Source organism: Numida meleagris, chromosome 2 (genome assembly GCF_002078875.1).
Source record: "Numida meleagris isolate 19003 breed g44 Domestic line chromosome 2, NumMel1.0, whole genome shotgun sequence".
Taxonomy (NCBI): Eukaryota; Metazoa; Chordata; class Aves; order Galliformes; family Numididae; genus Numida; species Numida meleagris.
This window is the reverse complement of record NC_034410.1, coordinates 140,641,021-140,666,127: the sequence shown is the minus strand read 5'-3', so window position 1 is coordinate 140,666,127 and position 25,107 is coordinate 140,641,021. Positions and strand designations below refer to the sequence as shown.

Here is a 25,107-nt window from a genome sequence, read left to right as displayed (position 1 = left end):
CCACATTAGAGCAAGGAAGACCTTTCATGATCTGCCATGCTGTCCTTGTTTTCTTGTCATCTTCTTCCTGAAACATGGGCGTGGGTACTGCCTTTTCCAGAGGAAGCTGTTTATTAATTTTAATGAGCAATCAAAATGTGGAGTTGAGGAACAAGCTCAAATTAAAATGTTATTATTAAGTAATGAAACAGACCTTTCACAGTGACATTAAGAGCCTTGTCTTTATTTTTGGTTACAGCTGCACTGAGCTGATGTGAGGTCCATCAGCCTACCTGTCTAAAGAGCTGACCCAGATTAGATATATTTGTTTCAACTCTCAAGCTATTATTTAATTGTGGATCTCATTTTAATGCCAGTTAAATGCTGTTGAAAAATCTCCAAATGGCTTTAGCTGAGCAGGACTAGGTTCCTTTCAGACCATGTGCTTAAGGTCAGTTGCTGCTCTCAGTTATAAACCCAGCGCAGGGCCACTGAAGGCAGTATTGCTGATTTATGGAAATAACACTGGCAGCAGAAATTGACTCATTGGAAGAGTCTATCCATGGCCTTCATTCAGCACAGAGCTGGATCCATTGTGTGGTTATCTCCTGACTCTTGTTTGAGTTCTTTTTAGTTGAACTTTCTGATGACACCGTAATGATGGGATAAAAGGTGCCATGTCTGTTGCAAAATTGTTGCCCTGTGTTTTCCTAGCCCTAAGCAAGTGGCCATCATTGCAAAGAAAGTGACCTCCTTCACTTCACCTTCCTAACTGAGAGTCAGCCTGCATTTCTTCATGAAAGCTAAGACCTTTGCTCTGGGGTACGGCTCACTGCCCTGCACCCTCATGTAGCCTCTGCAGAGCCACAGGAGGTGTCTTCAGGTGCTCCCTCTCTTGCATAATACCTCCTCCACACTCCCCAGCATGGGGTGTGACTTCACTGTTTGCTTTGTTCGTGTCCCAGATTCACTCTGCTTCACAGAATTAACAGTTCAGCAAACGGGCAGTCCCACATGAGGATTTAAAGGGCTCCTAAGCTGCTGCTGCAACAAATCTTTTGCTCTCACTTAAAAGTAGCAGAGTGCTGGACATGAGAAGAAATCCACAAGGAGCAGGAAAAACATATTCATTCGCAGTGACTTGCTGACGATGTGGTTTTGCTGTCAAAACCTATGACCTGAATTACCGCCTGTGCTGCCAGAGGGATTATTGGAAAGTGGATAGCTTCGCTGGGAAAAGAAATCTGATTTCTGGGCAAAGCTTTTTTAAAAATAAAAAGAAAAAAATTACTTATCTCTCCGATAAGCAAAGAGGACATGACCTGAACATCCCTATTGCTAGACCAGGCTGCAGAGTGCTGCTGCTCCGTGTGAACCACAAGTCAGGTACACTGCAAACTGTCTTCATGCCCTCTTCAAATAAAGCACCCAAAACATCATTCCCCAACTGACAGTTCTTTGGATGCTGCTCTAGTTTCCAGTAAGCTGAAAAAATCACAGCCAAGGAAGTGGCATGGCAAAGGGTTGTCCTCAGATCATCTCCAATTCTATGTGAACATTCTCCGAAAGGAGTTCTGGAGGCCTTTAAGGCTGCTGGAAGTCTAGAATTCTCTTTCAGATGATGTTTCTGAGCTATTGCCAAAATATTGGGGGTGGAGGAACTTTCAGAGCAGCTGTGAGCATGAGAGCCTGCATCCTGCCCCACTCCTGGGGATGCATTGCCAAGAGGACACTTAAAAGGCTCAGCCACAAAGTCCTTTGAGTGATCCACAGGACTTACTTGGATGCCCTGCTCATCCCACATTTATCATTGTGGAGTCTTTTGTGCTTGGCTGCAGGATCAGGTCTGTTCCTATTACTTTTCCCTTGTTTTGAGGGAAAAAAAAAAACCACTAAAAATCTACAGTGTTTTGGAATCATAAAATCATTAATGTTGAAAAAGACCACTAAGATCACCTAGTCCAATCATCATCCTCATCATGCCCACTAAACCATGTACCTCGGTGCCACTTCTACACTTTTCTGGAACATCTCCAGGGACAGTGACTCTGTCACCACCCCCCTGGGAAGCCTGTTCCAATGCCTCACCACTCTTTCTGGGAAGAAATATTCCCTAATAACCAACCTGAATAACAATATCTTGTTCATGCTACTTTGAGTTATTCTTCTGCCTGGAGTTTAAGGGGCTCCTTGAACAGCTCGAGCTCTGCACCCTGAACAACCATGCTTGACCAAAAGAGAAAATCACATCACGAATACTGCTAACAAACTTGTCTCAGACAGGTGTCCTGGGGATGTCAAATGCTACAGCTCTTCAAATGTTCTAAAATCACCATGTGACTGGAAGTGAATCATGTTGGTTTACTGACTTCTATTTTTACCTTTAACTTTTAGTTTTATTGCACGTAGCATCACCTGACAAACCCCACAGGGCAAAGTTTAGGATACAAACCATGAACAATAAAAACCTCAGCAAATATGTTCAGGCAAGTCATTAACACTAATGTTTATGCATCTTTTCTTAGAAATCAACTTTCTTTATCTCAAAAATACTTTTAACTTTATAAAGATTAAAAGGCCTTTTCAGATCACTTTCTCTTCTAATGAATGGAGTTATTAAATATCAAAGGTTTCAGTGTTTATCTATTGTAACATTTCTGCTATTGTGCTCCTGAAAATTGGATGCTGATAGGACTCAGGACTTCAGTAAGCTTCAAATCTTCCCTCATGATGTTACCCTTTGTAAAGATATCAGTGTCTTTTTTGTTCTTGCTCGTAGACACCCTTGCTGACTCTTTAAATATTGTGGCTGACTTTGGAGAGGAGTTATTTTCGAGAGGTAAAAAAAATACATTTTTCTTTGGTGTGTTTTGGCATATTTCGACACACTGCCCTAAAAACAAACTGATGGGCATTGACATTTTTTCCCTCTGGGGTTTCAGTTCTGATGGTAGTTTATTCAGACTGAAGCTTTGTCTATAAAGGGGGATTAGCTTTGATCTCAAAAAGCCATCTTTCCCTGTCCTTTAAGATAAATCCCTTTTCTTGAGTGAGTGTTGGTATGATTGGAATCAATACGTTTGATCCTTCAAATATTACTGCTTCCCTAGTAAATACTATGTACATTCCCATGCTGATCTAGCACTTTCTTGCAGACCCCTGCTCAAAATCCTGCTGTAAGCTGCATCCTGCATCACCAGGTTATGCTTACTCAGTGCATGTCCTGAAGGCATGTGGTAGTTTTCAATATGTAGGTTGGTAATGGCATCAACAAAACTCCTGTGCCCTACTGAAACCTGGGCTAATCTCCAGTATAAACCACTGGTGACATTTTCAACAGCATTTAGGGAACACTTCAAAGGCTTTAAATTCTTATAGGCGCTGATTTAATTGGTCTACACCTAGAAAATGATACTGCTGTGTCTATACACATAGAAACCTCTAAAAGTCTGTTACTCAGTGACTTTGAAATTCATGTGTTATCTCTGAAAATGAAAGGCACTGACATGCCCAAGCATAAGTGAAAGCCAGCATGCTTTAAGTATGTAAATTAAATAGCTGATTTGATAACTTGACCTAGGAATCAGGAAAGAGATTCACATGAATTTCCATTGCCGCCCCTGCGCATCTTCTCTCCTTCTTTCACTATCTTCTTTCAAAAAATGTCACAGCTTAGCCTTTCTGTCAAATACTCCATCATGACTCATCCTCTCCTCTGTCTTTTCTCATTAAAATCTATTTATTATATCCATGAAAACATATTTGTCAAGATCCATCCACAAATGCAGCGAGCAAAGTGCCAACATACTTGAATGGAAGCTAAGGCAGAAGGATTTTTCTCCTACAGTAATATGCTTATTTGCCAAAATGTTACGTTTTCATGTCAAATTGGATAAAGTGGTCCAACCGAACAATATGTACATATGTGTGTGTGTATTAATGTATATATGTGTATAATAATTGACTATCAACTTTCTTTTCTTGCCATCATAGATTATGGCAGCCTCACATTCTGTAGGATAACTAGGTTCAATTTATATCTTTCAGAATATCACCCCAATTGTAAAACTACTAAAATCCATATTTGCTCTTTTGCTGTAGTTCCATTTTGCATAAAACATTTGAATTTTAACTAGCACAGCAATAGGAAACCAGATGGCTTACCACCCAGGTGAATCTCTGAGTATCTGACACTGTTGAACTCTCTACTCCTATCCTTTCCCTGTTTTCTAGGTCAGGGAATAATTACTTAATTTGTGCAAAAGAAAATATTATTAAGAAAAACAATAAGAAGAAAACAAATTCCAGATGCATCCACAGTACTCTGGGAGATGTAATTCAAGGAGCAGGTGAAAGCTAAACCTGTTTTTTTTTATATAACTCTCTGTAGATTACATTATTATAAGTGATATTATTATATTAGCGATATTTTTATATCATCCTCTGTAGATTGGTACACTTACATGAGGGTGCAGGGCTGTCTGGAAAGCCAGGCTATTGCATGGTGTCACGACCACTTTGTGATGGATGTCATGGGCACCTTTTCTACCCATGACTGGACACCACCTATGCAGGTGGAAGGGAATGGAAGGGCCTGGGATTCCCTCTCAGAAGTACATATTGAGGGGTTACACAGGTGCAGATGCTTGCCCTAGTTTATCTGACAGTTCCCTGTAACACTTATTGATGCTTTCACCCAGTCTCTGAAAATGCAAGGCAAACTGAGACTCAGAAATAGGCTAGGGTCACACTAACAGTTTCCCTGAGATAAAAACAGCCAAGATATAAAGGGATTTTTGTCCTCTTTTGGGAAGAGGGAGTTGGTGTCAGTTAAGCTTGACATGTCAACTGCTGCCTTAATGGGCAAAAACTGTTCATAAGTTTTTCCACTCATCTGGAGAGATGGGCAATGAGATAGGCTGTAAAACAGTTAACAGCTACAGTGCTGTTGCTGGTAATTCCCTCCTTAGCCAAGAATATCTCAGAGACTAAGCCAATATTTGGACAGCCTGAGCCCGTTCAATACTACCTTCAGTAAACCTCCAAACAGGATGTTAATACACCACCTTTTTCATTGGTGGTGTGAGAAAACAGAGAACAGAAACATGAAAAGGTTCCTTACACGTGATTTGCTGCATTTCAAACCTCATGATGGAATTCTGTCCTTGCTAACCACTACAGGTCATCCATTTTCATTCTGTTCTTGAATCCCTTACCAAACTTGTTGCTTAAGCTCATATTAAACAAGAAAGAGAAAAAATAAGGACAGGAAAACTAAAGAGTTTCTGAGAGGCTTGGGGCATCGTAGAATCATAGAATGGCCTGGGTTGAAAAGGACCTCAAAGATCATTGAGTTTCAACCCCCCTGCTGTGTGCAGGATCGCCAACCACTAGACCAGGCTGCCCAGAGCCACGTCCAGCCTGGCCTTGAATGCCTCCAGGGATGGGGCATCCACAACCTCCTTGGGCAACCTGTTCCAGTGTGTCACCACTCTCTGAGTGAGGTATCCTAGAGACACAGAACAATGACTTCACCACGTGAATTTCCTGAAAGCAGGAACTGAAAGCAGGCTAGCCATGCTGAAGTCTTCCACCTAGGTAATTAATCCTCCTTGAAAAGCAGGATAACCTAGGCAGGAAAGCCTGACTGTCTTATTCATGGCTGCTGCAGTATCACTACATGCTATTGCACTGCTCTGTGTAGATACCCTTTGACTTACAAGTTTCATTTCTTTCACTAAAATTAATGCAACAACATGCAGTTACTATAGTGATTTACACTACCTATTTTAGGCTACTCCCATACTCACACGTGAGCCAGTTCCCAGTTCTCGCTGTCCCTGAAGTTTGCTGGCACCTGACTACAACCAGATTGCAAGCCAAAATACAAGCACGGATGAATAACCAGGGAATGTGAATACGACTGAAATAGGGAATTGTGCTCTTCAGTAGCTTTGGACTTGTTTGGGTATGCCCATGTACTTAAATGCTCCATGTGCATATGGGGGACAACAACAAATGGATTTTGGTCTTTATGAAGACAACAGCAATGCAGTTAATGTCTTCCAAAGTCGATGCTTGTGGACCTGCGTATCCTGCTTTCATTTTGCCAGGCTCCTGCCTTAGCACAGGAGGAAAAGGTGCTTCCGCGTTTTGTTCTCAACTATAAAAGGCAAGACTTTGGAGGAAATGGAATTCACCCCAAGATAAGAGCCTCAATGTCTCTGAAATGCCTGGGTTACTGAGGCACTTTGTATCTCCAGGACTTCATGACACTGAATAGATACTTACATCGGCCCTCTGCATTAAAAGGCTCAAACTGTAAGTACCATAAGCAAGCAGAGGACTTCCAAAGGATCTGTTAGCCACTAGAAAGAGGGTGAACTTAATGAAAACTATGATTTGCTGTTCGTCACCTCCTCAGCTACTGCTGGTGAATGGCTTTACTCTGCTGCTTCTTCACAATCCCTGGAGTCTCCGTACCTGAACATTGCCATGGTGATTTTATTTCACAGAACCTTTTCTTTAGAAATAAATCTTTGTGTCCACTGATGGCTTAGTCAGCAGATTTGCTTCCCCAGTGCAGCTCACTCTGGCAGATGGTGCTGTTGCATATTCTGAAAAAGAACAGAGTTGCTCTGATTTACTATAATGAGGACAGCCTTCCTGGTATGGTGGCACAGAGATGTTTATTTTTTTCAAGATTGGGGGACATCTGTAGAGCTTCTACTGACAGGAGTGTGCTGCTGCAGCAGGCTGTTTGCAGAAGCACCCTTTCATTGCTCACATGGCTTTGTCTGCAGCTGCATGCTGCCAGAAGGTGGAAAACGTTAAAAAAAATAGCAAAAAATGGTAATAGGGAGGTGCTGAGTCTTCCCATCAGATCTGCTTCTTAGCTTACTTGTGGCTTAGGGCATCAGCCAATCTCTGACCAATACAGACTGCCAGTCTGTAAAATTATGCAGGAGCAGACTTTGAAAACTGTCTGTAGATGCAAAACTCTTGCCAATAATAGAAAATAAATAAATCTGTTGGAATCAAAGGAAGTTGGATGCCTAAGCAGCCGGGGATTTAAAATCCCACTTTCTGCATTTTTAGATATTGACTAGTTTTGGAAACCAATGCAGAGTTTATGAATATCTTTGAGGGCTTTATCTACAGAGAAACTGGATATCTTTGGATATTCTTCCAATTCCCAACAGGTCTGAAGAACCTCAGGTGCTCTCTGGCAGTGGAGGAGGCTGCAAGTTGCAGTTTTCCGTGGAGACATGTGACAGTAACAAAATTCTGCTTAAGAGCTCTGGGCAAGAGGAGCACTGAGTTGCTTGAAAAGCTTCAAAAGTGTTTCCTGGTGATGGGACAGGGGTGAGACAGAGCAAAGCCTGCAAAGAGGCCAGGTTTCAAAAGAGTGAGTTCTCTCAATGAGCATCAAGCCAACAACTCTAAGGATACATTTGTAGATTGTTTTAACCAGTACAAGCATCCCAGTGACCATGCAACAACAAGCCTGCTGGGAGATGCACTGATGCGTCTGAGCCTTCAGCTCTGTCATATCCCTGCATTTCCAAATGAACCATCTCCTGTGAAACCTCCTATTTCACAGAATGGAGCATCCCAGCTGGTTAACACACTGCATTCCCTCACACAGACCTTCTTCTTAATGCTTCTTTGTTGTTTTTTTTTGTTCTTTTTTTCATTCAGTGAAAAAATTTATTTTAATGCCATTTAAGCTGGAGAAATCTGCCGGCTGTTCTCATGTGCTGTAAATCTGCTGCCCTCCCAGCGCAGCACAGCCCTCCCCACCAAAACAAAAGAAACAGAGAAAGAAGCTGAGAAGTAGATGGGAATAAGATCTGAACTACACTAAGAGATGATTACTTTAAGAAGCTTATTGGCCGGTCTGTCTCCTAGTGCAGGTTACCTGCCATTAAATCTGGAAAGGAATTTGTTCTTTTCTCTAACACACAGCAGTGATTTTTGTCTCACTGAAATATAATACACATAACTGCCTTGCTCAAGACATACTTGCCTGCTCCCGGGACTGCAGATCAGAAGTCACTGCTGTATTTAACTGCTTAGGTAAAGAAAGCGGAAAAAGTATTTCCCACAGTAAGTAGAAGCAGGAGACTGGGCAGAACAAGCAAACTAACTAATGAAACAAAGACATTGTGTGAAATTGCACAGTTCCTCTTGTTTTTTTCACTGTAGGTTGACATTGTCTCAGTCTGAATTACACAATTACTTGTTCACCTCACCAGTAAAACAACTTAGGTAGCTGTGCCTTTACACATTCATTGACGTGCAGTCCAACCTACCCACGCTGGAGAACGACAAAAGTAAAGGCTTTGTTATTCAAAACACTTCACAGCTGTGAAAGCCTGTGCTGAAATGGAAATGCTCATTTTTGCAGTGCAGGAGCTAAACCACAGCTAGAAAGCAAAAGGTCTGAGGAGCACTGAGTGAAATCTTACTTGGTGACAAGCATTAAATAGGATAAGAATAATAGTAACAGTGGTAGTAAGGCTAGAAGGGGTCGTGGTGGTCATCTCTGCTGACATTCTGCATGATGTACACCAGTGTTTCACCCACACCAATCCCATGGCTCATGGCTGACTATAAGCTAGTACCACCCTATCATGCCTGGTAGATGCCAAGTGTGTGAGCCACTGTGCATATTCAAGGTGGAACAAAAGCTTCTTGGTGAATACTCTAACCTTTTGGTAAGCCTCTGAATTATCGAATCATCAAATGGCTTAGGCTGGAAGGGACCTCAAAGCCTGCTCAGTTCTAACCCCATACCATGGGCTGGTTGCCCCCCACCAGGCTGCCCAGAGCCCCATCCAGCCTGGCCTTGTACACCTCCTATGGTCCCCTCCTTTTTCTGAAAAAACTCTCAGGTCCAACCATGGCATTGTGAAATGCTATAACGAACATCGCAAGACATTCAAGCGCTGAGTAACACATGAGTCAGGAACCATACACTGTCCCATGGGTAGGTCTAGCTAGCAGCATAGCTTACCGATCTGTCATTCTTACTAATTGGCCTCACTGTGAGGAATTTTCACTTTATTTATATTGTAAATACATTCAGATTCACCTCCCAGATACCAGTCCTCATTGAGTACAGTAGATGTGAGATTTTGCATGAGAACAGCTGACTCTTTAGTAGGGTCTGTGGTGATAGAACAAGGAGAAATGGCTTCAAGCTCAGAGAAGGCAGATTTAAGTTAGATATAAGGAAAAAATCTTTCTCAGTGAGGGTGGTGAGGCACTGCAACAGGTTACCTAGTGATGTGGTTGATGCCCCGTCCCTGGAGACTTTCAAGGTAAGGCTCGATAAGGCCCTGGGCAACCTGATCTAGCTGTGGTGCCCCTGTTCACTGCAGGGGAGTTGGACTAGAGGACCCTCAGAGGTCCCTTCCAACTCTAAGGATTCTATGATTCTATGATTCTACGAAATATAATTGGAGCTGTGCCTTCACAACCTATGCCCATGCCTGCATTTGGAGTGGTGCAGAAAGGGTGGTGTAAGGTGAGCTTAAAGATCTCTGAGGTAAAATCTGGTTTAACTGGCAGGATGCATGAGCTGCACAGAGCCTGATCTCCATCTGACTTGGCTTCTGCTTCTTGGCTGCAAGCTGAGCAGCTGAAGCCTCTCCCTTGATGTGCTGTGAGCCATGGGCACTGCCTCTCCCTCTGAGTCTCTGCAGCACTGCGTGGAGCTACCAGACAGCTCAAAGGGCTGCAGTAAGCCGCGCTGGGGACACATGATGTGGGTGAGGTGGAAGCTTTGCCATGCATTGATTGCACTCTGGAGATTCTCGCTGATTTTCACAAGAATGCCAAATTCAAAACCCATGAATTAGTCCATCCCCAAATCCCCAAACCGATGTTAAGATATTTTTTTATTCAATGCTGTAATAAATGTTGCAAACTTTTTATATGCCTTCTGCTTTCTGAACCTTCTGGGCACATTCAGTACACTCATCAAAGCTAGAAATATGCTTTTCTTCTAACTTACTTGATCTTCCCCAAACCACCTATTTCCAGAAATGGGGAATTTCAGTGAAACACCAGTGAGAAGCACACGACAGACAGCAGTTCTGATGCACAGTATTTGCTCAGGTAGTGGCAATGATTTTTTCCCCTTCAGGTCTTGTTAGAGATGAAGACATCGCATGTACCTATTCTAAAGCTACCACATAAATACTGCACATTATATAAGTAATTTGAGTGCTTGGTATTCAGAAATGATAATTTAGCTTTCTATAGCTGTGCATTAAAAAAAAAAGCTATTTCCAAAAGTCCAGTCGTAACATGCATCCAATGGCATCCACAAAAACAATGTCAGAGTTTAAATTTGAACTCCATCCTCTTCAGTTTGCAGAACACACTCAGCTTCTGCATATGCTACCTTGGGAGCCGAAGATCCATCTGAAAAAGTCTATAAATTTGAAAAATAACTCTCATAAAAACTAATGTGATTTATGTAAGCACATTAAGGGGAAAATACCCTGAACAGTTGGTTTAAGTGCTTAGGCTTCCTAAACTTAATATTTCCATATGGTTACATTGTAATTTTAGATTTTTAGTGTCTTCATACCCTTCTCTGTTAAATTTGAGAAACAAATCAAGGTACCAGCACAAAGAAATTAAGATTAAGGAACAAAGATGCCTGCAATGAGTATTTGATTGTTCCCACACGAAGCGATGATTCTTTCCTCAAATTTCCTTAATCCTCTAGGAAGCATTATTCCAATTGTCACAGGATTGTTTGTGAGATGTTGCAACCAGATGATTATAAAAGTCTTTTGATATACATAGAAGACAGAAAAATAAGGGCAGAAAAGAACGCCCTACATTTTACTTTATTTATTTTAAATGCAGGATTGTATTAGCTAAGCAAAGATTAGTTTCAAAATTCCAGACAAGGCTGGAATTCTTGCTGAATATTTCACGCCTTTAACACTCATATTTTTCCCACAAGATTTTCACTTTTGCCTATTCCTTGGTGGCTTTGCAGTGAAACACCACTAAAAACTTGTTTTATCTGTAGCACCAGAATTGGCTTATGTTCCAGTTTGTAACTAAAGGCAACGAACATCTTAAAAATGATTATTTAAGCCAGCACAACCCATTGCGCGAACCTTCCCGAATCAATTGGAGCCCACGCTGTATCGACTTAACCTATGCTGATCCCTACTGACTGCAACTAAATGGATATAAATCACCTTTACAACAATGCAGAGGGATCTGCAGGCAGGTTTTGTGGTCTCACCTGCATCACCTCGGCTCACTGACCACAATGGTGTGCAGTGGAAGTTAAGGAAATACAATTCTTCCTGAGGAATCTCTGCTATGATCCATTCTTGCGTTCCCAAAAAGAAAGCCATGGTACAAGCACATTGAAAATAGTGGAATCTGCCTTCACTGTATGTATTGGACTATTTTACAGGTAAAGATGAAGCTGATGAGAAACAACATAGTGAATCTAGGCTACAGCTTGGTTCTACAGCATGACCTGGGCATTTTTTAGGGGCACAGCCACAGGTAAGAAAAAATGGCAATCATGCTTCAGAAGTGCTGTCCATTTTCCTAAAAGTGCCTGCAGTCAGGGGTAGTAAATGTGTGAGAGAGGAGAAGGCAGGGACGGGGAGACATTAGGCAAGACAGAGGGGGAGGGACAGACAGAAGTAGGGCACACCTGAGCTGTTCCTATGATTTGTGGTAGAAGACCTCCAGCAGGATGGGAAAAAAATTCTCATTTCTCCATGCCAGCAACACTTACGTAATTTCCTACTGAGCAGTGGCTGCTGCCCAGGTGAGTAAGCAATAGTCATGTAATAGTGATAATATTTATCACAGAAGAGCTTAAACAGGGCTGTTGGTCAAGAGAAAGGATTTACATTACTTCTTTCATGTAGACCTAATAAAACTCTATGAGAGTGATGGGCAACACACTGACGCTTAAACTCATCTGGTTTAAAATAAAGGGAACTTGTCCAACTACATGAATCCTTTGTCTTTTGTTGCAGAGACTGTGCAATTCTTTGGTTGTCTTCTTCAAGTCGGAGAGAAAAAAAAAAAAACAAAGTTGGATTCATTGCTCTCTGCTTTACAACTCGACAGATGTTTGTATTTATTTAAAAAAAGAAAATCTGGCAGCTGGCTGGCTGGACTAGTGGCTGAGCCTGGTGTGATCAGATACAGCTGAGCAGCTGATGCTAGAAAACCAAGTTGGATGAAAGGAACTGTGGTGCTACAGGGGATGCTAATATCAGAAAAAATGGAAAACATATAGAACAAAAATACCAAGATTAATCGTTACATAACCTAGTCTTTTTCTAGGAGGACCATACATATTAAGGTGTTGTCTCATTCTTGCCACATACTCCTCACTCAGAAAGTACAAATAACACAAAATGCAGACTGTGGGCAACATGTATTTTGAAATCCAGCTATACGTCCCTCACCAAATTTTCAGTCAACTGCCCCAGTATGCAGCCCCAGCACTTAAGTGGGAGTATCCTCATACATGGATATTAAAGTCATGCATCTGCTCAAGATGTTTCTAAGTCTCATTTGTGTGAGGAAGGAAATGATTTGAAGCTGGAAAAATCACAGCTGGAAAGAGAGGTCCATCTTACTTAAATACAGAAGTCTACAATGCAGGCTTTGACACAAGAGGTAGTCACCACAGGCTTCCTTGATTGTTGCTAGAGAGAAATAGAAATGCTGTGAGGGACATTCATCTAGCCTGTTTTCAAACATCCACTTTAGAATTAGATGAATTTCATTCTGGAAGGACTCATTTCTCCGCGCTGCCTTCAAAGGGAGACGATGGTGAGTAGTGCTGTACAGCCATCTGTTGGGTAGAAGATCACATCTGGTCAGAGGTATTCACCTGAGAGACAGGAAAAGCTCAGTCTACTTAATTCATTAGAAGCAGATCATGGTGCTAACGTGGTTATAATGCAGGGGACCTTCAGATGAAGACATTTGTTTCCGATGGATATTGTTATCCAAAAGAGATAAACAAGAATTAACAGCTGGAGGTTGAAACAGTCAGACACATGCAAAAATCCAGAAGGTTTTGTTTGTAAAATGATTGAGAAAGCCCACTGTCAGGTAAAGGTATCTTTCCAAAATACCTCTTCAGGGCAACACTCCTTTTTTTGACTTAATAAGGGCTCCTTGGATAAACCCCTGTGGGCTGGGTTGCCCCAGAAAATAGAGCAGATGACTTGTCCAGATCATTTGGCTAATCTCTGTCTTAAATTTATTTTGAAGCATGCATGCTGAAAAGTCCACACTCTTTTCCACTCTGCTGGAAAACAAATAAACACAAAGAAAACAAACAAACAAAACAATAGAAAAAATGCCCCAAACCCAACAACCAACCCACAACCAATCAACCAGCCAGCCAATCAACTGAACAGAAACACGTGAAAATGCAGCAAATTCTTTTGACTGCTAAAAAAGGAGACCTAATCTTTTTTGTCCATAACTGTACCTTATGAAGTTGTGAGAAAGTTCTCAAGGATTTGATCAGCCACTTTTAGGAAGAACTTCACAAGCCAAAATGAACAAGCTGCCTGAGGTGCCACCCCTGGAAGGAATGACTTACTCCTCTTTTACCTCTTTTAAGTGACAAATGGGGATTTGAGGGACTGAGTGTGTTCAGCCAAAAAGAAAGATTTGCACGGGACTACGCATGTCAGGCTCAGTTCAGACCTTAGTTCAGATCTGCATCTCTCTTCTCAGAGACATGAGAGCATCCCGTAAGGACGGTATCTCAGCTGGTGGTGGCTGGGGTATAAGCCAGGTTCATACTGGATAAGTCCTTGATCCATGATGGGAACTGCTGGGAACGATCAGAGTGTGAGAGATACAGATGTTGCCCAATGATGGCAGCACATAGGATTTAATACAGAACAAAGAAGAGAACAGAGAAACAGCACCTTACATGTGGCAGAATGGGTGGATTTCTGAAGTCCGGAGGGGAAGGTTATGACAGCGAGAAAACCTATGGAGATACAGTGGTAAAAAAAGAGAATGTAACAGCCCAGCATTTTATTTCTTAGAAAACTGCTTCCTCTCAGCTCCTTACCTAAGACCTGCATCCCTATGATACGTAATTTACACTGGTTAATGCTTAGATAGAAATGTTAATGATGTGAATGGCAGAAGAAAGGAAAGATATAATGAGTGTCCTACCCAATGATGAAGGTAGATCACTGCCTGATGCAGATCATCATAAAACCATGAGAGTTGCTAAAAAGCTGATTTATGCTGAGGGTGTAGCCCTAATGTCTGCAGTTATTGATAGATCAAGTTTCAGTGCTCAGGGAAAAACTTCTACCAAGGAAGAATGTCCTCCTGCTGTAAAGGGGGAAGAAAACTGTGAAGGCATTGCAGCCCTGTATGAATTCATGAAACTTGCTTTGAAACACATCCTTTTTTAATTAACAGTGGTGAGACTGGAATGTCAGCCAGTACTGTAGCAGGGTTTTTTCCCCCTCATATCTTGATCAAAACTTCTTTTGACTTCTCAAACTGCTCAAAGTATAATTGAAGGAAGGAAAAAGACAGTAAAGACAAAAAGTGTGTTCAGTGAGACAAACTAGCAGTAAAAATAGGAAAATGAATGCTAGCTCATATTTTGCTGTAAAACATTACTGTACCACTAGCTTTATTTTTTATTTTTTTAATTGATAATCCTTCTTCTGCCAAAACCCCAACATTTAGAAACTATATTTTGGAACAAGATATCTGTGGGAAACTTTAATGTTGCATAGCATGTGACTGATAATGTGAAGATACTAATAGTACCAGATCTCAGTGGCATTTCCCATGACATGCAGCTTCCTCTTTGCAGCTTCATTCCATCTTATCATAACCTCAGTACTCTCATAGGAGCAAAGCAGGCCACCCTTTGCCCCTTGGAGAGGTTGGAAAGGGTGCTGGATGGTGGCCCTGCTGGGACCTGCAGAATCCCTGCCAGGCTGTGCAATGTCATTTGTTTCTTACCCTTTTCAGTGCAATATAATGGATGCCACTTGCTATGCTGTATTTCCTTGAGCATACACGACATCAAACCACATTTGCTTATATAAGGATACTAAAGTCTGATCCATCAAGATCAGTTGTATACTCATACAGGAAACCGCATCATAAAATTTTCCCCATAAATGTATCAAGCCCCATATGTAAACATCACAAGCTTGCTCACCCTTCTCCAGCGGAGGCTTTTTTGCATCATTTTGTCTTGGTTAGTAGCATTATTTTAATTCACAACCTCAATGTATTCACCTGCAGCTGATACTCATTGCTCCTTTACCTGCTACACATTCCCCCCTTCCCTGCCATTTACTTCCCAATTAATCGACAGCAATCAGATTCCCCCTCAGCTTTCATTTCAGTAGGCTGAGCAAATCTCATTTGCCCATTTCACGGCTCCATCATGCTGGCAGCTTAGAGTCATCTCATATACCAGAATTTTCCCCCTCTTTAATTGGAAGCAAATGAAGAGCTGCTATCTCAAGGCAGATGGTTCTATTCATTCCTAAGGGTAGGTTTCACCTCATTTCACTTGGTCTAAAGTGCACATTGTCAGCTCCCTCAAATTTGCTGACTGCTTTCCAGCCATGAAGCTGGAAATCCTAACCCTAACCCCCAGCCCAAGCCTTTCTATAGATGCAGGGAGAGGGTAGAAGATTGGGAACAGTGCAAAGGCATGATAGCCTTGGATGAGGCTTATTTTGAGCCACAAGTGTATTTAATTAACAGTGGTAAATGTGGACTGTCAGCATATAATGCAGGATGGGCCTTCTTCCCCATATCTTCATAAGGAACTATTTTGAATCTACTTTTACATAAAGCATGAATAGTTTGGCTCTGTCTGTAAGTTTTGATAGCTCATACTCAGCACACATACACTTTGACCCACTAGTCTCATTCACCTCTAGCTTCTAGCAGAACCACCAGTAGTCCAAGTAGTACCAGTTCACCTGCTTCATCAAAGACCAGGCGAATATAATCTGCTACATTAATCTTCCCCTGAGAACCACTCTGTCTCAAATACACTTACAAATTTTTCATGTTTAATCTCTTTCTGGTAAATACAGGTTGCCTTTTATCCCATTATCTATGTATCTTATATTTATCTCCAGATCTTAAATTAATGTTTCCTTTTGAATTTGTTCTACAATATGACACTATAAAAATCTTAGATTAACTGTCATTTTTTTTTTTTTAAATAAATTTCTTTCCAACTTCTTCAATGTAGGTTATGATCTAACTGCTGCATCCATCTGGTTTACAAAAAGAGTATTTTCAAGTCTTTGAATTCTCTTGTCCGGCTTTCATTTCTGATCATTAAAGCAATCCCTTAGTTCATCCAACTTTGGCCTTCTGAAATCAGGTACTCGTAGTTGTAATCTTGGTTTTCTTTATCTAGACATACAATTTAAGTAAAAAAAGGTCACGATCAGTTACTGCACAGTCATCTGTTATGACAAGTCCTTCTATAGCAGCTGATTTGTTAACATCAGGTATGAAACAGCGCTATGGATGACTTAATGCAACCTTAGTGAGTAAGTCTGCAGAGAAATAATACAACCTAAATATTTTCCAGTCTACATCTGAGAGATTTAATTTTTCCAGACCACTTCAATTACTAGACTTCTTTTTTTCCTCTAGTAGCATCTCAGATACTCTGTTCTACATGGAGCTCCAAGCCTGTGGGTTAACATCAGCACTACCCCCAGCCCCACTGCTCAGCTGCATTCCCTGGAGCAATTCTGTCTCCACCATTTATCCCTGCTCAGCTTGTCCCACCAGCTGAAGGGATTGTGCAATGTTATCTCAACATTTACACCTGGCAAGACAAAAATCTTTTCTATTATATGTAGCTTATTATGTTCCTTTTCTACCAACGAGCATAAGTGTCATTCCACAGTAAACTGAGCTGTGACTAACATCTGTCAGGTGTGGTTCATAGTTCTTCTCATTGTTTTCCTAGGGGATGACTTCCACATAGAATTAGTGCTTTGTTTTCTTAGTGTGTTTAACTTAACACAGCATGTAGAGCTCTTGTAACACGTGCATTGTCCTTTGAGGGAGAATATTTATCTCAAAAACTGCATTGTGGCAGAGTTTGTGTGCTTCTGTGACATTCAAGAGAGATGAAACAGTTAGCTGGTACTGATGAGACAGGCACACAAGCCTGACTTTGAAAAGGTTCTTCTATGTTACTATATTTATTTTGTTTGAGTCACAAGAAAAAAAAAAAAAACAATCTTGTCAAAATGTTTCTTTAACAGGCTTTGCTTGCCATTCTTCTTGTGGGCTGGAGACTCAAACACAGACCTAATAGACACTTCAACCTCACCAACATTTGTTTTCTGCGTCTAAATCTAATCTCACCTTCTAGTTTATTCCTGATTATCCTGGGGGTAGCTGAAATGAAATGGAATGAAATGAAATGATGCTAATAACTGCACAGTCAGTTAATGCACAAGTTTTCAAGTCTTCAGCTGGGAACAGATGAGGATTTTGAGCTGAAGTGGCTGAGGCACTACAGGCTTAAGATTGCACAAAGATAAATCAGGTGAATTTTAATCTTGGCCCTTTCTGTAGGTGACATCTGAACTACCTAAAATGGTTCTTTATGTTGGGGAGATTGTGCATGTTACAGGTGTATAAAACACTCCAAAAGTACACATTATCCTTCTTTGCCGTAGTTACTTATTTACTACTTACCCTCTTTTTATGTGCTTTTGTCATTCATTGTTCTCCAGTAACTTATAGACAGCTGATGAATGTTTCAACATGAATTTAACCTCCTTTATTCTGGCAGATGTACCACAGTTTTATCTAATTTATAATACCCTCGAAGTGTTTTATTCCTATCTTCTGTTTATTATTTCTTTTGAACTTTATGTTGCCCTTGCAGAAAAACAACAACAACAAAACCCCACAACATTTATCTAAGAGTATAAAAGTAAGGCAGTATTTCATAGCTGGGATTGTTTTTATGTGAGTTTGCTGAGGGCTTGGCTTGAGATCCAGACTTGCTGCATACTTCTGCTAATCAAGCTTCTGGTATTTACTGTGTGTTTTTATGTGCTACAGCACTGAAACGTTTTTCTGACTTTCCCAGATACTTACTGAGAGCAAGTTGTGCCATATCACAACCTCTATCCACAGCAAATGCTCCCATATCCGGCACTAAGGAGTCCTAAAAGCTGAAAATGCTCTCTGCATTATAATTTGATCTCAAAGAAAAAAATGTTCTGATATGAGAGCCATCTCAGACGCAGTCCTACACCCAGGTGCTGAGACCACCAGCCATGCATCAGTCCCACTCAACTCTTGCAGCTTCCTTGCTTTTTGAACTCCAACATCAACCAGAGAAAGGTGTTGCATGCTTCCTTGATTCTTTCCTCTTTGCTTTTAAAGCCCCTCTATCTCAGAGTCTAATTCTGGGCATTTTGGAGGCTGAGAACTTGATCTAAAACCCTGTTTCAAATCTCTTAACAATTCTCAAGAACAGAGAACCAGCTGTCATTTGTACGTTTTGGATTAGAGGACACGATCACAATTATGCAAAATCCGAAGTGAGATACAACATAAGTCCAGGGCATTGTCTGCAAAAAATAAGCCAACACCTGAAATCAGAGTCCACCAATTCTGGCAAAGCCAATTGTCATCAGATACATCTATAATGTTTACAATCTTGTTTTTACTATGTACAAGGGCTTCTTCAAAAGTAATGCCTCCTATTTTATCATGCTGTCCAACAATGTTGGAGGCAGATGGTGGTGGTGTGGCAGTAGAGGTTGAACCTTCCTACCAATATCTCATTACATTTTGTTGCCATGTGACAGATGGCAGCAGAGGGGCAGTGTGACTAAATGGTGTCTGACAAAGAAGCGCGTATGAATCACAGAATCATAAAATCACCAAGGTTGGAAAAGACCTCCCAGATCATCCAGTCCAACCATCCACCTATCACCAATATTTCCCACTAAACCACGTCCCTCAGTACAACGTCTAAACATTTCTTGAACACCTCCAGGGTCAGTGACTTCACCACCTTTTTCCGTGAAAGAAAAGCTTGTCATTTAATTCCTCCATGAGAAAAAAATGGCAACCACTGACATTCATAGACGCTTGCTGAATGTCTGCGGAGACTGAACAGTGGAAGTGAGCACACTGAGGCGGTGGGTGGTGCATGTCAGCAGTAGCAACAGTGACAGTGACAATGGGTCACCTCCAATGGTACAGATTTTTATGAACACACTGTGCATGCTCTTGTTTGTCTCTGTCTAAATTGCCTAGCTAATGGTGGCAACTATGTTGAAAAATAGTGTTTTGTAACTGAGAATTTGTTCTATCAAATAGTGTTATTGTGCTCTTTGTATCTGTTGTAGTTTCCACGGAAATAAGCAGGAGGCACTACTTTTGGAGCGACCCCCATACTTACTGCTCTTATGAAGCAATGTACGCAAAGTAATGGCAGTGCCTTTTGTGCATTCAGATAAAGAATATTATTCATTTTCTCAGTGGAAATGACATTTATGTAGACTAACTGCCTCTCATATCAGTCAGAACAAACAAATTGTGTAGAGTTCTGTCATGGTCAATAATCCTAATGGTTACAAAGTTTTGAAGTATTTAATCTCCTTCACAGCTAAACCTAATAGACAACAGGTGTCTTTCTGTACAATACGTTATAAACGTGTATGATTAGCTGCAATAAAAATATATAGATTTAACAGTAAAACCATCTGTGGGGAGTTGGCATTGGATTGGAGACACTATATATCTCTGTGGCAGGTCAGTAATATCAGTTGTGACAGCAACCAGGCAGCATTTCAGTGTGTACAATGGTCTGCATCAGCAGAAATAGTGGGGAAGCTGGGGATGGGGCACTTGTTGGCCATGCTCCCACATGTCTCCTCTTTCCGCCATTGGTAGCATGGTTTAGTGAATCACAGAATCATAGAATCATTTGGGTTGGAAAAAAAAGATTTCTAAGATCATTTAGTCCAACCATCAACCAATCACCATGCCACTAAACCATGTCCCTCAGTACCACATCTACCCTTTTCTTGAACACCTCCAGGGATGGTGACTCCACCACCTTCCCAGGCAGTCTGTTCCAATAACTCATTACCCTTTCTCAGAAGAAATTCTTCCTAATATCCAACCTGAACCTCCCTTGGCGCAACTTAAGGCCATTATCTCTTGTCCTGTCACAGTTACCTGGGAAAAAAGACTGACATCCACCTCGCTACAACCGCCTTTCAGGGAGTTGCAGAGAGCGGTAAGGTCTCCCTTGAGCCTCCTCCGGACTGAACAATCCCAGTTCCCTCAGCTGCTCCCCGTAAGACTTGTGCTCCAGACCTTTCACAGCTTTGTTGCCCTTCTCTGGACACACTCCGGGAACTCAATGTCTTTCTTGTAGTGAGGGGCCCAGAACTGAACATGGTACTCAAGGTGCAGCCTCACCAGTGCCAAGCACTGGAGGATGATCACCTCCCAGGTCCTGCTGACTGCAGAATTTCTGATACAAGCCAGGATGCCATTGGTCTTCTTGGCCACCTGGGCACACTACTGCCTCATGTTCAGGTGGCCGCTGACTAGTACCTCCAGATCCTATTCTTCCCTGCAGCTTTCCAACCACTGTGCCCCAAGCCCACAGCAATGCATGGTGCTGCTGTGACCAAAGTGCAGGACCTGGCACTTGGTCTTACTGAAGCTCATACAATTGGCCTTAGCCCATTGATCCAGCCTATGGCACTTAAATTTCATTGTGAATATTTTGGAGCGAGCCAGCCATTCTGAATGACAATTTATTTACACAGGCGAGGAGAAATAGCTTCTTGGCAACTGCATACAGACCAAATGCTGGTTTTCTATTTTAACTTACTCTTCGTGGCCAAGACACAATGGCAATTGGCTTGTTTGAAAGATGGCAGGTTACCTACTGCAAAGAGCCCAAATGCAGAGAGACCGAACACAAGCCCAATCTGCACTCTCAACTTCCATCTTGTTGAAATACATGACATTGGTTCTGGTCCCAAAAAGCTTTTAAAATAATCAAAATAATTTATTTTAATTGCAAATCTGGGGTTATTATGAAACAGACATGACGTGCTGGTCAATCCAGGGAAATAAGGAAGTGTGTGGACATAGGTGAGTGAGGCTGAAACCCATTCTGACTTTGAGCATCTGCATCATTGGTTGCAAGCAGTCAGGGAGGGACAAGAAGCAAAGCCAATAAAATGTGAATCACTGGGTACTTACCAGCAATTAGCATCGTTTATTAAAAGTGCCAAGAGTGACTAAGCTAATGTTCCAAGCACTACATTGTTTAGGAAGTTAACAGGAGGCTGGCAAAAAAAAATATGTCCAACCTTAAAAAAAACAGCCCAAAGTCATCATACTGTGAGCGTCAGGGTCTCACAGATCCTCCTCTGCCACTGCCTGGGTCCGGCCCTTCCGTAGCTTAACACTGAGCAAACTGCAGCTCCTCTGGATGGGGTGTTTCGAGGTGAGCGAGCATCAGTTCTGCCCACACCTGGTTTACCAGTGTGTAAGGGGAGAAAAGCAGTGAAATTGCTTCATTTCTCCTCTTTTCTGATCAGTGCCAGTGATAATGATTTCCCTGCTACAGCTTGTAGACATCAGCACACCACTGTGTCGATGCATAGGAGGGCTCAAATCTGAGTCTTAAATAAAAAGGGTTTTGGTTCCAGCACAGCATGTTTGTGAAACATGTACTGACAAGACAAAAAAAATTGTTCTTCATGGCTTGTAAAACATATGTTAAAAATTCTGCATCATAGACCAGCTTTAAATTATTCATTTTTAATTCCTTCAGCCTTGAAGAGCCTTTAAACAATCCTGCCACCGAGGGAACAGCTATAAAATAAAATACTGGCTACTTAAAATTATAGAGAAAAATGCTTTACCTAGACAGTTTCTGAATTTTAAAATATGAACAAAGAGCTGGATCCCCACTTGGTGAAAGCTGATAGAGCTGCTTTGATGTCTGCATAGTGATCCCCCATCAGCAGCTGAAAGCCCTGGCCCTGAGTTTAGAATAGATTGCGTTTATCCACATAAGAAGACAAGCAAGATTTGCATGGTTAGTTCAAACTATTTCATATCCACTGAGCTGTTGAGGAAATATTGTCTGTGAAACAAATCCTGGAGTCTTTCCCAAAAACATCTAAATGACACTTGGTAGGGAAATGCTGAGATACAAAGGGGAGCAGATCCAACCCTCCAGGCTGAATCCTGCTGTAATTACTACGACATTAGCAGAGAGCATTGCTACCTGCACACACACTGGGGAGCAGAAGAGAAGTTACAAGCATCCAAAGAAGTTAACTGAGTGCAACACGGATGGAACAAAGAGAAATAGGTTCCACGCTTGCTGTTGCAGGGGGATGTGGTCTTGTTCTCTCTTCCTGGTTCAGCTTCTTGCTGCTTGTGGTGGCGGTGGTTGAGACCTGAGATCCTCCTCCATGCCCCACAAATGTCCTTCTCCACGATTCATCATGGCACTTCTCCATGCCCCACCAACTCCCTTCTCTGTGCTCCACCATGGCACTTCTCCATGCCCCAGCAAGGCCCTTCTCCATGCCCCACCATGGCACTTGTCCATGTTCCACCAAGGCCCTTCTCCATGCTCCACCATGGCACGGATACAGGATATCATAGAATCAGACTGGCTCGAGTTGGAAAGGACTTTAAAGTCCATCTAGTTCCATCTCCCCAACCTTGGGAGATCTCATCTCTCTCTCCATAACCTCAACATTTTTGTAGGTGGCAACCCACAGGCCCGATAGCTGGCAAGCCATTCCCAGAGACGCCCTTGCAGACAGACCCACTTACCCACAGTCATCAGGAAGCAAACGAAGCAGAAAACTCAACCACTTTGCTCGAAGGTATAGGAGGGTTACAGAAACTGTCATGGTTGACTGCACAGTGTTCCTTCAGGAGCTATACCACCTCCAGCAGCTCCTGGGGAAAGAGCTATTTAATACTCCACTTCCCCCCGACAGTAATTCTTTGTGTTAATATGCTCTTTGTAAAATATTTTTTAAACAAAGTATTTTTTTTTACCCTCTTTACTTTTGATTTAACTTCTTCCGCACCCCGCTTACGAAGGGCACAACATGATGTTGCTCTGTAGCAACCAGAGGCAGAGTTGGGGATGGGGGAGTCCCCCTATGGGTTTACGAGCTAGTTCATGGATCTGTGGGTCTGTGGGTCTATGCTCAGCCTGTTGCAGGCGCTTAAACCCAAATGCAAATATCTGCACAGAGCGGTACACAACGTGGCACCGGTCTGCAATCACACTTTACGCCTTTCACTAATATAACTCTATGGAAATGAGCTCGGCAATGATTGATGACTTACAGCTCCTACGTAGCGCCTTACAGCTTCCAGTGGAAGTCAGTTGTGCTGGATGCAATAAACCAACAACGTGGGCAGTTTCAGTAAATAGATTAATAACTGTAAACTCATATGCATCACAGAGCTAGTTACTCCCCAGCTGCCCAGCATCCTTCAGAGCTCACCCCTGCCATGTGCTGTGGATGTGTATGTTCTACGGCCCACAGTGGGACCGGGGAGAGGAGCAGAGCAGTACTTGCTTTTCTGGAGGTGCTATAACCTCCGCGCTTCTCGGCTTGGCTCCAACCCTCGCACACCAACACTAAAAAAGCCGGCATTATGTTGTTAAATAGTTAGAGCAGACACTTTATCAGTTGAATGTATCTGTCGGGGGGTTCCTTTAATGACGCTTTTTAATTCGACAGCATTTTATAGCAATCTTAAAAATGTCAGATGCGAGACGCAAGAAAGATATTATTTATGACGCGCACTTCTTTTATTATTGTTATTAACGACGCAAAACACACTTTTGCCCCTGGGAAGCACTGAATTTCCTTCCAATTTTTCCTGCTGCCATCATCTCCGGGATCCCTGCGAGGACAGTCTTGGTGACCCAGCGATGCGGGCGGACCGAAGGCCCTTCGGGGTGGTGACCTGAGGAGCAGGTAACGGGCCTCGCGGGGGGGGGGGGGGGGGGGGTGTCTGGGCGCCCACCGGACAGCGGAGCCCCGTGCACAGCCCGCGGGAGGCGGCTGCCGATGGGGGCCGCCCCGGTACCGCCCTGCCCGGCTCCGAGGAGGAGCCGCGGGGGCCCCGCTCCGTCCACGTGGCTGGCTGGGGGCGCGCTATATGAGCGCCGGGCGGGAGGGAAGGGGAGGGACGGGGCGCCCGGAGCAGCTCCGCGGGCGGCGGAGGAAGCAGTAACAGTAGCAGCAGCAGCAGCACCGCCGCAGCGCCGATCGCCCACCGCCGGCCATGGGGTTTGGCCGCCCGCCGGCCCCCCGCGCCCCGCCGTGAGTACCGCGGGACCCCTCCGCCGCCTTCCTCCTCCTCCTCCTCCTCCTCCTCCTCCCGCTTACCTGCAAATCTCGCTCACCCCGCCGCAGACGCGCGGCGGGAGCCACCCCTCCCTCCCCGCTCCTCGTTAAGTTCTTCCTTTGGGGGCTATTTCTCTTCTCACCCAGAAGCAGAGAGCGGTTCCGACGCCGCGCCCGCTCCGTTGCGGGGAGGCAGCGCCCGCGCAGCCGGGAGAGCCCCGCGGGGAGCGGCCGCGGGGGCGGCGGGAGCGGCGCAACTTCAGGACATCCCCGGGGCCGCTCCGGGCCCCGCCCGCCGCCCCCGAGCCGTCCGCCTGCCACAGTCCCGCTTTTCTATTATCATTATTTTTTCTCTTTTTTTTTTTTTTTCCCCTCATTGTGCCATTATTGCTCCGTTAGAGGAAGGAAGCGAATCTTAGGTACCCGCACATCTCCGCCGGCAGAATTAATTTCCAGCAGAGTGTAAATAACTAATCTTCGAGGCCAGCACTTTGTGAGGTGTTCGTACGGCTCTTGGTGTCTCCTGTGTGGCGAGCACACAACCTTGGTGCGTGCCGTGGTGGATCTCAGCTGTGGGGAAAATGCAAACAGAACGGTCAAAATCGCCTTGGAGCGCATCGACTCACTTAGATGTGTGTGGGTTTTTTTCAACTCTGTACGGAGCTTGAGTTTCTGT

The 25,107-nt window shown here is 43.1% G+C and overlaps 1 protein-coding gene and 1 long non-coding RNA gene across 5 annotated transcripts in view; one reads left to right on the top strand and one right to left on the bottom strand.

Moving 5' to 3' along the window:
• Window positions 9,352-24,681, bottom strand: LOC110393610. 4 transcript variants are annotated; one of them, XR_002435059.1, is made up of 4 exons: window positions 24,474-24,681; window positions 13,941-14,005; window positions 13,714-13,840; window positions 9,352-13,303 (listed from the first exon to the last, which is right to left on the bottom strand). It is a non-coding gene; the product is annotated as an uncharacterized LOC110393610 (long non-coding RNA). The 4 variants fall into 4 exon arrangements; XR_002435058.1 differs by having other exon boundaries at window positions 9,352-13,840; XR_002435060.1 differs by having other exon boundaries at window positions 9,352-13,840; window positions 13,946-14,005.
• Window positions 24,249-25,107, top strand: part of ST3GAL1 (ST3 beta-galactoside alpha-2,3-sialyltransferase 1) — a 77,266-nt gene continuing 76,407 nt past the window's right edge. The window contains exon 1 of the mRNA XM_021386622.1: window positions 24,249-24,407. The gene's annotated coding sequence lies outside the window, so the exon portion shown is untranslated. The remainder of the gene's footprint in view (window positions 24,408-25,107) is intronic.